At 39.8% G+C, this 12,526-nt stretch overlaps 1 long non-coding RNA gene across 1 annotated transcript; it reads right to left on the bottom strand.

The window, feature by feature from the left end:
• Window positions 1–10,614: 10,614 nt before the first annotated feature.
• Window positions 10,615–12,169, bottom strand: LOC139062710 (uncharacterized). The gene is made up of 2 exons (XR_011516280.1): window positions 11,550–12,169; window positions 10,615–11,465 (listed from the first exon to the last, which is right to left on the bottom strand). It is a non-coding gene; the product is annotated as an uncharacterized lncRNA (long non-coding RNA).
• Window positions 12,170–12,526: the final 357 nt, after the last annotated feature.

Below are 12,526 nucleotides of genomic sequence, written 5' to 3'. Positions count from 1 at the left end.
GACTAAAGTCGTCATTTACATGTTTTTACTGAGCGGCCGTCGGAACGAGCCCCCGCACCGCGAGAACAAACATCACGTCTCTAAAGCAAATCATCCGCGTACGTCACACGTCACGTGATCAGGAAGCAGAAAATCCATGTGTTAGGAGATCGTTTTGGGCTGCTGCTGTAAATAAAGTGAGGCGCGAACCAAAAAAGCTTCTGCCGATCACAATTCAACAACGGATTACGAAAGAATAGATAACGCTTAAAACACGCGGATTCTTCCTGATGTAGGAGTTGAGTCTACTCTTTGTTTTGACATTGGCATCATCATAGAGCACGATGTTCTTTGACTCTTCAAAAAAACTGTGAAAACACTGAAAAATGCTGACAGCGAAGGGCTTTTCTGATCAGGAAACGGCTGGCAGTTAATGAGTTAATGCTTAGGCTCCACCCTCAACAGGGGAGGAGGAAAGGGGGGCAGCAAGGGGTCCACGCTTTCACTGGCCCACCCTCGACCCCTCCTAGAACTGCCCTGTACAGGAACTAGTTTGGAAGGAAACATCAATCTACCTTTCAGGTTTGGCAGTATTTGTACAGTAATAACAGTATCAGTGAGATAAACTGTTATCACCCTGTTCTACTCATTTCATCCAGTCACCTAAACACTATGATATGATCTATGTATTGGAGGTTTTTCGCCCCATTTCAAACCCACCTTTTTCTTTCAAGCTGCTATTTATCAAAAAAATGTCAACTCAGGTTCTTGCAGCAGACAGATCTAAACTGTAGCAGAACACAAAACAAATAAAAAAAAATCATTGCATAATAGCTGACATCATCATTGGCTGTGTTATCCTTTTTCTTCTTCATACAAACCTAATTTAATTTTTTTTTATTAAGGAATGCAGCCTGGCACTCAGAATACAGAACTGCTGCTGAATTACATCTGCTTGCCAAAACTCTCTGAACGTTTACTTTTTTTTTTGTGCGCTGCCAACAAAGTCACAGAACTTGGATCGCAACAACAGATTTTTCTTCTGCAATTTTACAGTTTGATGGTTTTTATTAAAGCGGATTTCAACATCTTGTATCAAATTTGCTTGTTCAATGCTCGTGATTTATGACTACGTCTAAGTTGAGTTCAAAAGACTTTCTTAATTTAGTTCTTAGACTCTTCAATTCCAACACAAACACGTGAGCCATGTGCAATGAAGGTCAGGGTATTTTTCTTTTTTCTCTTCTCAGAGAGCTAATAAGCTGCTGCACATACTTTCAAGATTGCTTATAGTCACTATAATTTGTATTAGAGTCCAATTAAAACTATTTAAATTCTCAATGGCAAATAAAACATCAACGCCATGATCTGAAAAACCAGCCAAATGCAATATTTGGCACAGTTTTTTTAAAAGACACCAAGTTAAGTGGCAAGAGTCAGCTATTTCCAATGATTCACGCAGAAATATGTTGTTTTTCAGAGATTTTTTGTTTATTATTTTTTTAACATGTGTTGATGGAAAATTGATGGCTGTCTGTTGGTCTATAAACATTTTTTGACAGGGGGTTTGGAGATGCTTTAAGGCAGCTTTGGCACTCAATCTAGCAATGACCTCATCATTCCTGCAGGACATAAAAACAATTTCTCCAAAAAGACCATTTAAGGAAGGAAAGAGGGATTAAATATAACTTTTAACATAGAAACACACAGAAAAATAGCCAAAAAACCCTTTAAGTTGAAGAAGTGAGACATGGTTAGAGCTTTTGCAGCTTAAAGGGACTTTATGGAGTTTTGAATTTTTATGCTCGCGATTGCCCCTCAGGCCAAAAGCGTAACGGCAACTTCAATAGTAGGCTCGTGCACGAGGCACGCATGCTGTACGTGCACCCTCCTTAACGAAAATAACAGCTGAGACAGTCCCGTGTGTGTGTGTGTGTGTGTGTGTGTGTGTGTGGCCCGGAGGACAGGAGAACGCGCAGCTAATTAATTAAATAATTTGGTTCTGTACCTTTGTCTTCAGCACACAAAGGTTTAAGATGGGTCAGTCCTCCTGCATGCTCATGCTTTTATGTGCTTCATGCCCTTCCCTTGCTTGAAAAATTGTTCCAAAATAAAAGTTGAACCCACATCTTTTTTATCTGTGAATTTAATGCCGTTCGGCGAGTCTCAAATTAAAATTTGGTCATCTTGCTGTAGAAAAATATACCATTAATGTAAAAAATGAACTCTACATAAACTATGTTCCCATCCAGAATCAAACCTGGGTCTTCCGCACGGGAGTCCACCATCTTATTGAGTGAGCTATAGGACAAGTGACATTTTTCCGTACCTGTAATATTTATATCCTTGATGACAGCTGAAACAACTGTGACAGTGTGAGCGTCCTGTCACAGTGTCCCGATTGATCATGCGCCCAGGCTACTTGGCCAAAGGGATGTCCCTTTGGCTGACTTTTTAGAGCGTATGACTCTCACCCTGGAGTCTGGGGGATCGAATCCCGCCCGGGCCCTCGTTTATCCACCTTGCCACACAACAATCAAAGAACGGTTCGGAGCGAAAATGGCTATTTTGTTGCTAATTTGCAGGAAATATCTAGAAGAAAGTAGCTAAGGGTCCTCAGAAATGTAGCTAGGTTCGTCACTAGGCGTTAGGAACAGCGACAAAGTCGCTGAGTTGACACTACCTCTCTCTGCTGCTAAAGCTACTGATAGCAAATGCTACGGGTGATGCCTGAGCGTGAACGCGCATGAAGCAGCCTGCTCGACCCGAGCAGCTCTTTTTTTCTGTGATTTTACAGAAAAACAGGCAATCACAGTAAAAATGCCAGGGCTCATTCTACAGGACCAGGGCGTTGCAGGAGAATGTATGAAGAAGAAATTTATTATTTCTATACATGTTTTGGCTGTCAAACTTCCATAATGGCCCTTTAAAAGGGTAAGATCTAATTATCTGAGAACATAAAACTTTTGTGGTTCTTTCTTGAAAAATATATTCCTGTTCTCTTGAACTTCTGAATATGTTTTTTTATTGCTCTCTTTCTCCCTCTATGTATTCATTTGTGTCATGCCTATAGACTCATAAACTTATATAAATATTTGTATTGGCTTCATATGCTTACCGCCTAATTATCTTTTATGCATTAGTTTCCTGTCTTTGCCCATTTTCTCATTGTTTTCCCAGAAGCCAGTAATGTACTGTTCATGAATATATGCAACAAGGGAAAACAGCACATTCTGTGGGCCATAACTCACAGGCTAAAAGTTGGCCTTATTTACATTTTACACAATACAAACTTGATTTCTCATTTTGTTTTAAGTCTAGAGCGTAAATCTTCACGAGAATTTGTGAAGCTGGTTGCATTGTGTCTCTCTCTGCAGCTCAAGAGACATTTTCTTGTCAAATTTGTGTTTATTTGGGAAGCGCACGGTGCCAAAACGGTAGAGAAGGAGACATTTTACATCTCTTTCATTTTTTTGTTTCTTAGGAGTGTTTTTGAAGCAGAGCATGCGATGTGGGAGGAAAACTTCTGTAAGGTCAATGAATAAGCTCAGTATCTTTCACACCCAAATGTTATTTTTATGACCAGCTTTAGCGGGGAGTCTTCATTAGACTGTCTTTATCATTTATGCACTGATGGGAACACAAGGTTTTGGGGTTGGAAAAACGGTGCTTTGCTCATACAGCCACAGGGCAAATCTAATGGAATCACTGCAGCTCTAAATGGTATAAAAATAATAAAGAAAAAGCTCTGTTGGAGACACAAATATTGCCAGAAGTAGCACATTAAGTATTTTAAATTTCAAGTATTTGATGGTTATTGCTAAACTTATATAAAGGCTTACATAGATCTGTATTTCGTTTTGTTTGCATTTCTGTCTGCAATGAATTCTGACTTTCCACCGGCCATGAAAGAGAACCGTGAATGCTTTACGTGTTTTATATTGATCGGGTGGGCTTATTTAATTCAATTGCTGCATATCTTTACTTGGAGGTGCTGTGAAAATCGTTTGAGAATCAATGGGCGGAAGCGAGCAAGACAAAAATAATTGACTGTTTTCAAACTCCTGCAGGCAGCAGAATAACTAACCAAAACAGCTCCCAGGGATGTCTGAAATTGGTTTTTGCAAATCCTTCAACACCACTTCCAAACTGAGAAAAATGGTAATACAGAAATCCATTTGAAACTCTACAGCACACAAAGTTTATTTGCTTTGTTGTTGGTTGTTTTGTTTTTTTGTCCTGATGTTTTTTTTTCTAAGACTTAAGGTGTGTGCGTTTTAATCTGGCCTGCTTTAAGGGCGAACAAACCAGATGCATTGAGGTGGAGCTCTTCCCCACAGAGCCAGTGGTCTCCCTGGGTGCCTGGAGGTCCACTTCCAATCTATTTGCTGTAATTGCCGTCAGAGTGTACACCTTGGAGTCTTCTAATTCCCTCTTTTATTTCAGCCACCATGAGGCAGACCATCTGTCCTTCTGCCCCCACCCCTCGATAGGCGTCAGGTCTCTCCTAGTCTGCACAAAAAGCCTTTTTTCTCTCTCTCTCTCTCTCTCTCTCTCTCTCTCTCTCTCTCTCTCTCTCTCTCTCTCTCTCTCTCTCTCTCTCTCTCTCTCTCACACACACACACACACACACACACACACACTGAGAAATTCAATCGGTAAACAGTTTTGTCTCAGGCTTTGATGCATCACATTGGAGTTACACGACTGCAGCCAGGAGGTTTACGAGGTGCCGCTGACCACAATTCTGTCACATAAAAGCAAAACTCATCAGGATAATTAAAGTAACACAGTTTTTCATCTGCTGACTGCTTCACTTTATTCTGTTTTCTTTGACTTTTCAAAAAAAAATTTTTTTAACACAAAACATAATTGCACCTTAAACATTTTTTTGTCTTGATCGTCACCTTTATGTTTTTTGTATCTTGGACTCAAGCTGTTGCCCTGGTTACTGAGTTTTGTCCAACTTTGGTGAATGCAGGAAAGGCGTTGTGCAGGTGCACACCGCTACCTTGAGTTTACATTTGAATTGAGTCCAAAGGCAAACATCCCTGCTGAATAAACCAGCATAGGTGTTGTCAACATATGTTGTGAAGAAGAAGAAGAAGAAGAAGAAGAAGAAGAAGAAGAAGAAGAAGAAGAAGAAGAAGAAGAAGAAGAAGAAGAAGAAGAAGAAGAATTTTTTTCTATACACAATATATACATTGCTGGTCCATCATGCTGGTCCAGCATCCAATCACCAGCATCCCATGCTGGACTAGCATTGCATGCAGATACCGGCACCAAAACACAACATATGCTGGTAATCAGCTCTGCTGGTCTATGCTGGATTTTTCAGCACATGCAGCATCTTCCAGCTGCAGATCTCACATTATAGATGGGGCACTATGGTGTAAGGTATGAAAGTAACTTTAAAAATGCTTTATTGTGACTATCTTACTCTATTTAATGAGGAAAAGTAAATAATCTATTTCTCCTATAAGTCCATCTCCTGGTCTCTACTACAAAAGAAGTCATATACCTATGACTGTTGACCAATAGAGTTGTTTATTCATAAGAGGGAGCTGTCCATCAGTGAGAATGCACCCCAGTTCCCAGAATGCACTATGGGCTGACACATTAACACACAGTCAGCTTAGTGCACAAACCTAGGTTGAATGCTAACTCGACCTGCATTGAATTAATGTCAGTCTGTAAACTGCAAGCTAACTGTATATTTGAGCTAAGTGATTAGTGCTATTGGACTGTTGTTTTAGCATGTTGTTGCGTTAGCAGGGAGGTGCTAACATCACGAGGGCGGAATTCCTACTGATTTTAAATGTTTCCCTGCTTGTACTCTGCAGATTTTAATAAATTCTGCAACCCTATCCCCATCCCTATCCCTAACTCGCTAGTATGACCACTTAGCTTATCAGTTATTTCAAAATTAAACCCTATTTTTCCAATCTGAGGTCATTCACAGAGTTATTCACAACAGATAAGAGCCTTTTCCCACAAAACCTCACTTTTGCATATTAAGAAATCATGTTTTTTTCATTATTTAAAGTCAAAGTCATGCCAAAGCTCAGCAGCAAACATTGTTCTGCTCAAACAAACAATAATAATTAGCAGAAGGTTTCCCGTAGTGAATAATAAGTGGCATTTTCTGTGTTGCTCTGGCTGCCTCCGTGCTCCCTCACTGTGCCTTTGTTTGTGGTTTTCTAGACTGCAGCCTCAGTGTCTGGTGTGCAACTGATTTAAATACCATCCCATCTCATTAACATGCACAGATAGAGCTGCAAGGGCCAATTACATTCATCTTGTCATGTGGCTGGGCTTCCAGGTCGTTAATATTTTATGGCAACACGCTCCCCCAGCCACAGCAGCCACACACCAGTGCTCTTACATTATTCCACAGCTCAGGACGTGAGATCAGAAACATCCCCCTGACTACACACACTTCTAGGTCATGACAGTGTAAGCATGACAAATGAGTCAAAGGGGAAGATGGTGGAATTCCAAATGTAGATATGACGATTATTAGGCAAGCACAAAATAAAGTGGTGTTAATATTTGTCAAATCATTTGTAGGAAATTCGTGACTATTAAACATGCCACATTAAAAGTGTTAAAACATCCACATCAAACAACAGATTGGAAATTTAAAGGATTAAAATAATAAGTAGAATAATATATAAATAATTTTCCATGTCATCGTTGCATTTTCTTCATAATTAGTTTAGTTCTGAAGACAAATAACACACCCACACATTTGAATAGCTTTTTTTTTATCTTTGCTTTTCCCTCATAAACAACAAGTTTATACAATTATTGCTGCAGCATTTCATTTATGTGTTTGATGAACTGAGGTAAATCCAAGCACAATAATCCCGGACAAATCCATAGCAGAGCTCCTGTAATTCCTGTAATGAGTTTTCTAATCAAAGTGACCAGTCTACAGAAGAGTGGCTGCAGCTTGAGTCTGATGCCAGGATGGCTCGAGGAGACAAGCCCGGCCCGTTTCTGACTGGAAACGGCTCGCCTCTGTGCTGATACGCACCAAGATTGATGTGTGTTCCTGACAATGGCTATTTATCCTGTGAAATTCAGCTCTGAGCTGAGCAATTTCCTCACACAGCATGGTCCTTTCACTTCATTTTGCCAGCACGAACCAAAACTGTTTGACTCAAAAAAATCTAACACTAAATTAAAAACTAATGTATGGCTTAGTCACAACTACATGCGTGTCTAAATTCTGAGTAACTGAATTTTAAAGGGGACATAACATGCAAAACTTGCCTTGTTTTGAGCTGCCATGTCTCCACTACCTCTACAAACACGCCAAACATGAAAAAACTCACTCATCTGTTTTGTGTCAGTTTTTGGCTTAAGGATCTTTTTTTTTTGCCCAACATAAGCTGTTTCAAAAGTATTAAAGTAACTTCAAAAATGCTTTATTGTGACTATCTGACTCTATTTAATGATAAAAAGTAAATGATCTTAGAATTAGAAAATTAGAACTGAAACATCTCTCAGGTGCAAAAGGGAACTGCTCCTGGTGGAGCAGCGTCTCTACTTCGAGCCCCTTTTGGACATGGGAGCATCTCAGTTTATAGCAGCCTAAGTGGGGGATGGGTAGGCGTGGCCAGCTTCAGTGACAACGCCCTGAAACAGCTCCTTTTGGCTGAAATCTCTTTATGCGAGAAGGATTTTTTTTTCCGAAGAACCTCATGAACATTTTTGTATCCACTTTAGAACTATTATAACTACAGAAAAAGTCATAATTCTTTAATTTCTTCTACTCAAGGCACAAACTGGATATTATCTCCTACTTTGGTCTGAATTTTGTTCAATTGCTTCAAACTGAGGTTTGTCAAAGAACTATTAAATATTTATGTCCGTTCCACTGATTCCCAATCAAAAACTGTCTAAAACTGTTTACACAGGGTGCAATGTTTCTGATGCACCATCTAGGTGCAAATTAAAGACAAAACGGAGTAATAACATCAAGATCCTCTGAACATTACTCATTCCTCTTATCCGTTGTCGAGCATTCTGCAAATCATTTCTCAAACAGTCAGAATTAGCAAAGCGTGAGGTTTGAGCTGCTCCACATTTTGCATATCAACCATCTTTCTGCTGACAAATGTTAGCTTTAATAAAACCACTGAATGGAGACAGGGCTGGGAAGAAAGCCCCACCAAGACGGGGCAGATGCAGAGAAAATTTAGCAGGAAATGAAAAGTAGAATCGTCTGAGGCGGAAATATCAAAATCCTCATAATCATTTGTCACACTGTGATTCATATCTGTGCTGCACAGATTCTGTACCTGTTGTAGCAAGACTTTTGGTTTGAAATCTTTGGGAGCTTTTCTGCATATTTTTAATCACAACTGTTCATTAGGCGAGCCTTTGTAGCACATACTACAGATGGAAAATCCAACACAAACTAAATCAACAACCTTGGGTTTTATCAGGATTACGTATCTGGTTATTCCTCACTGCTTAGTCCCTAATGAGCAGAATCAGAATAGACATACCAAAGACTTTGATCAAGTAAGACAAAACTAAATGTTCACATTGTTTAGAATTTAATCAGGAGCCAAAGTAGATGAAAACCGCTCGCTTTAAGGCCAACGACGTCTGTAGGGGCAAAACGTTTCAGGATGTTGGAATTAAGATGGTGCTTCCTGAAAGAGCAAATTGCAGGTTAGAGACTCCCATGAACCAATGTTTAGAGAAACATAATAGAAACGTGTTTTAACATTTTTTTACACATACATACATTATTTAGGCTTTTAGAGTCATTTTTGTGAGAAAAGTATTTTTTATTTATTTATATTTTTTGCCAAACCAAGTGGCGTCAGCTGAGGGAGTCCTGTTAGCTTAATCCAGAGAAAAATATGGATTCTACTGCCGGCTCTGACACAGAGGAAACTTTAAATGTTTATAACTCTACTTATGATGGACCAAAACCATAAAGTTACGAGTTTGCTGCACGCCCCAGTGAGCAGAGACAAACCAGAGGGAGAAACCATCGGCCAAAGCAGAGAGATTAAGGAGGAGAAGCAGAGGGGGAGCAGCAGGTGAGTAAACGGTGCTAGCTTAAACTTGTGTGCTAGCATCACAATATTGTACAGATTTCTATCATGTACCAGTTAAAATAGTATCGCTCAGTTAATATACTATCAATACTAATGAGCGCCTGTCAGCTGTCTCATACTCATTAATATTTGTTCACATTACGTGGTTTAGCGCTTAGAGAGAAGGAGAGAGACGCCTGTCATCCGGTTCTGGAGCTCATGCGGGCTTCTGTGAGCTGGATCTGACCCAGACACCAGCGAGCCAGTCGAGCTGGTATTTTTAAAAGCCACGCATCCTCTCCGGGAGGTCCAGGCGGTGGTTCTGATCTGGTTCCATACCCGGAAAGCAGCTGTCCCACTGAGCCGCGCGTTTCTTCTTCTGGTCGACTCTGACGGTGATTTGAGTTCCAGAAATCCGCATTTAATTTTTTAAACCCTGCCACGGGTCTCCGGAGGCCAGCGCGGACCTCCCTGTCCCTGTACCGACCGATGCCGGCTACAGAAGTCCGTCTTTTCAGCTGCACAAAATGTCCTCAGGCACGGAGATAGAGGCGTTTTTTCTCTTATCTGGAAACCCGTGGACTCTATGTCCAGACAGGCTGGAGTTGGTACAGCCTTCACAAACTATAGTTTATCAATATGAACACAATTCAAAACTAGTAAATACACTGACTGGATAACATGACCTCTCTACCCTAAAACAAGCCACTCTCCACACTGAGCTGAGGCAGCCTAGCTCCTAACTCTCTTTGGCTACGTCAGAGGTTCAGATTTAGAAACAAGAGAAAGGAACTTTTTACTAGAAAACTCTGCTGTTATGTATTTTAAAACGAAATATCCACAATAAGCTTTATAAATAGTATTTTTTGGACAGCATTTTATTTGAATTAGAAAAAAAAAACAATTAAGCTGCAATTTGCTCTTTAAACTGATCTTACAGGAAACTTAATGTGCACTTATGTGACCGTCAAATTAAAAGAGAAACAGTAGAGTGAATTACAAAAGCAACTTTTAAACAATGTAAAAGTTTGTTTTTCTTTTGTTATTAAATTTAGATTATCTTTATTAAAACATCTTTCTTGTAAATCATGAGGTGATTTTTGGACTAAAACTAACTTAAATCATTTAGTTTCCAAAACAAGAACCATTTCAAAAATTCTGATTATCAAGACAAAAATAACTTTGAATAACCTTATCCATGTTTATCTACAAAATGGGATTAAATACATATGTTTATACCTTAAAAGTAAAATATTAGACAGAAAGAAATGATTTATAATTGGATAATTTTGAACCAAAAGCTTGAGAGTTTTTCTTTTTTAAAGAATCCAGATTTGGGATTTGATGAGGGTTTTAATTTAATATAACATTACCAGAAACACATGAGATTAACAACACAAGAGTATTTTTTAATTTCATTTTAAAATGATCATTTGACTAAAAAGAAAGCTAACAGAATATTTGTAATTTGAAGTCCTTAATAATATGAACCCTGCCAGCTCTCACTAGTGTATTTGCTATAAAGCAGCCATCGTCTGCACAAGTATTTGCTCTGTCAACTCTGCAACACAGATTTCCTTACAGAAAACCAGTTTAATCACAGTTTCCATTTAAAACATTAACAACAAGCGCTAGTTCCATGAGAACAGAAATATCTTCACTTTGTAAAACAGACTTATTTTTGTAATTGTCACTGTAATTGTAGATTTTATGATATTAATAAACAGAGAACAGAATCGCGGTGGATGCAAAGAACCATTGATTATTTAATCTCAGCATCCATGCAGTAAAGTTATGGAAAACCCCAGGAAGAGAGAAGGATAGACAACTGATGAGTCATGAAAATAATAAAACTAAAGGTGAATAATTTTTGTTTTATATGATTGTGTTAAGAAACTTTAGTGCTGCCAAGAACAAAATGTACAAATCTCAGGACACATTCTTGCCTGTCTTATTTGCGGACTAACACTACTCATCCTCCTGTGGCTAGTTATTTAGGCTTCTTTGAACCTCAGTAAAACATTCTAAACTGGATGCATTGTTTGCACTCATTCTCCAATATGCCTCAGAAAAGACGATTATTGTGGTTTTGCCTTTAATTGCTCCATCTGCACCGGACCCTTCGGGACTCTGCAGCCGCACACAACCAGAGCAGATAACTTCCACGCAGACCCAGAGCAGAACTGCTATTGCAGCACTGCACTTCATTAAAGGAAAGAATACAGTACAGAGGAACCTTTGGGTTGCGTAATCAGACCTCTCCAGCAGATGAATCATGGAGCCGTGCGCTGGGGCCGACTGCTACATTTACTTAAAGGATGTTTCCATCACAGGGGTGTCATCTGGAATCTGTTCCCCGATGCCTCTGCTCCATTCCAAACCAATTAGCACTTGATGGTCTGCGTGAAGGTGGTTTCCACTCCACTGAAAAGTAATCTAAAGAGTCACTGCTTTGCCAACCAGCATATTTTGTAGTTTGAATGCCAAAGATTTCAAAGTGAAACTCACACATGTTAGACATAGGAGCGGACTCTTCCGAAGGCTGAATAAATATAATAAAGGCCTTTTATCAAAGCTCTAAACACATGAACAAAAATCTAGACATTGGGACTTTTGCTTGAATCAGAGTAACTGCAGGGGTGGTTCAAAGGAGTGTCCAGTGTGGGCCTTGTATTTATTGTGGAGTTACCAGGTGGGCGAGGCTGGAGACAGTAGGAGAGGAGGCGAGGGTCAAAACCAGATAGATCCGCAAATGCTACACTGAGCAGGCAGGAGGCAGAATCCAGAGAATGGGCTGAGGTCGAGAATCCAGGTAGTCAGAGGCAGAGAAACATTCCAGGCAGGGAGCAGGCACTTGGGTTGGTCCAGGAACAGAAACGAGGTCAGGATCTATGGTACAGGCAGAGGTTGGCGTGCTGGAGAATTTACTGGCGCGAAGTCTTCAATAATCTGGCAGAGACTGGGTAGCTGAACGGATCTTTTATAGCAGGGGAAGCAGGTGTGAGAGATGAGCTCAGGAGTCAGGACCAGGTGAAGTGGATGAAGCTGATTACAGGAACAGGTGAGATGAATGGAGTTGATGGTGGTTGCCAGGGAAACAGGGCTTGTCAAGAGCTTGGCGAGGGGACCAGGTGAGCTGAATGAAGGCTGAAAAATGAGAGTCATGACAATTCTTTGTAATTCTATTGTTTCAATGATCTTATTCTTATTTTTGTGCAAGTTTTATCAAGCTTTTGTGAGGTGACTCTGGGTTTTGAAAGGCGCCTACAAATTAAATGCATTATCATCATCATCATCATCGTTAATAATAATAATAATAATAATAATATTATTACTACCTGTGAATCCTTCATAGCGGAGGTAAACAGAACAAAAAATAAACCACAGACCTGTATGGATACATGCCGGTGTCTTTCTCCTTGCTTGAACTGCCAAAATCATGCGTTGTCTTGCAATTCTTTGGCGATTTTGTGACTTTGCGAGAC

Source organism: Nothobranchius furzeri, chromosome 14 (assembly GCF_043380555.1).
Source record: "Nothobranchius furzeri strain GRZ-AD chromosome 14, NfurGRZ-RIMD1, whole genome shotgun sequence".
In the NCBI taxonomy this organism is placed as follows: Eukaryota; Metazoa; Chordata; class Actinopteri; order Cyprinodontiformes; family Nothobranchiidae; genus Nothobranchius; species Nothobranchius furzeri.
The sequence above is the reverse complement of the archived record's forward strand: the minus strand, read 5'-3'. Positions and strand labels throughout refer to the sequence as shown.